This window comes from Chiloscyllium plagiosum, chromosome 47 (genome assembly GCF_004010195.1).
Source record: "Chiloscyllium plagiosum isolate BGI_BamShark_2017 chromosome 47, ASM401019v2, whole genome shotgun sequence".
Classification (NCBI taxonomy): Eukaryota; Metazoa; Chordata; class Chondrichthyes; order Orectolobiformes; family Hemiscylliidae; genus Chiloscyllium; species Chiloscyllium plagiosum.
The window spans coordinates 4,846,396-4,848,387 of record NC_057756.1 but is presented as its reverse complement, the minus strand read 5'-3'; positions in this window follow the sequence as shown (position 1 = coordinate 4,848,387).

Sequence of the window (1,992 nt, the reverse complement as noted above, 5' to 3'; positions counted from 1 at the left end):
CCACAGTAATATTTCTCCGCGAACATTACTGAAATGGACATTCATGACATTGTCATTTGTGGGAGCTTGCTGTGCACAGATTAGCTGCCACATTTCCTTCATTACACTCATGGCAGGAGCTTAGATCCACTTTATTAGCTAAAGAGCATTTGGAACATCTCAAAGGTGCTCATTGATTTGGTTCTTGAATGTCCTTAGATTAATGATCACTGGACAATCTCTGGACATGGCACCCAATCCAAAACCTTTTGGAAATCTGAGAATATAGGTTTCCTCTCAGTCAGAATGAATGGGCGAAAAGAGTACTGCATTGGGTCACCTCGCAGGGTCAACATGTACATGCTGGTGATGCTCCAGTAATGGAGGGGTAGACTCAGAGAAGGGTTTGAGATGTTTTTGCCTATCCCTCAGTTCCTGACGATGAGGCAGTTCAAGTTAAGTCCCCATCTTCCCAGGACCCTGTTCTCATCTCCATTAGACAGAGGGACACACAGCAGCATGGTGACTGGGTGGTTAGCACTGCTGCTTCACAGCGCCAGGGACCTGGGTTCAGTTCCAGCCTCGGGCGACTGTCTCTGTGGAGTTTGCACATTCTCCCCGTGTCTGCATGGGTTTCCTCCGGTGTCCCAGTTTTCACCTAAGCTGTGCAGGTTGGGTACATTGGCCATGCTAAATTGTCCCGTAGTGTTCAGGGATGTGTAGGTTAGGTGCATTAGTCAGGGGAACTGTAAAGTAATAGGATAAAGGAATGGGTCCGAGTGGGTTACTCTTCGGAGGGTCGGTGTGGACTTGCTGGGCCAAATGGCCTGTTTCAACCCTGTCGGGATTCTATTCTCTAGAGCATGTTGCTAAGGTCAGGATATCCCAAAAGCTCAACACAGACCCCTGGCATTAAGGATCCATTATTCAGCATTGGTGAGAAATATTCCTTGTGGGCCTACCTGCTTCCATCAACTAGATTTTAGCTGCTGGTTGTAGGATCTTGTGGGGTCACATTGGATCACCCAGTTGGGACAGACTAGACTGAGGGGGCACTGTCCAAGAAAAAGGGGACCCCTGTCTAAGAGGGAAATGAGGTGAATCCTTGTTTTTGTTAGAGGATCATTCGGCTGTGGAATTTATTTTCTCAGCAAGCCGTGTCATCGGGTATTTTTAACTCTGAGCTTAAGAAGATTAAGGAGTGGCAAGCGGGTCAAAGGTTACTCGTGAGGTTGGGGTTGTCAGGTTGAGTCCTGAATTCGATCAGCCGGGGTCAGATCAAATGGCAGAGGACATTCAAAGTCCAAATGGGAATTGGTGGTGGATGCAAAACTCGCTGCTGGTTGCATTCATACCCCAAAGGAATCGAGTTGCACTTGTTGGAGGTCAGTCATGCCAAGTCAAAGGCTGATTTGCAATAGTTCCTCAACATACTACCTGAGGCCCAACTATCCTCAGTTGCTTTACCAATGATCTTCTCTCTATCATCAGGTCAGAAGTGATGATGTTTGCCGAAAATTGCACAGTGTTCAGCACCATTCGTGAATCCTCAGATACTGAAGCAGCCAATGTTCAAATGCCACCAGACCTGGACAATATCCAGGCTTGGGATGACAAACGGCAAATACAGTTTGCACCACACAAGAGAGTATCTAGCCTTCATTTCATTGACATTTAATGGCATTAGTGTCACTGAATCCCCCACTACCAACATCCAAGTTGCTATTGACCAGAACTGAAAAATGTGTTGCTGGAAAAGCGCAGCAGGTCAGGCAGCATCCAAGGAGCAGGAGAATCGACATTTCAGCCATAAGCCCTTCTTTAGGAATGAGGAAGGTGTGCCAAACAGGCTAAGAGCTGAAAATGTGTTGCTGGAAAAGCGCAGCAGGTCAGGCAGCATCCAGGGAACAGGAGAATCGACGTTTTATGCCCGAGACGTCGATTCTCCTGTTCCCTGGATGCTGCCTGACCTGCTGCACTTTTCCAGCAGCACATTATCAGCTATTCATGCAT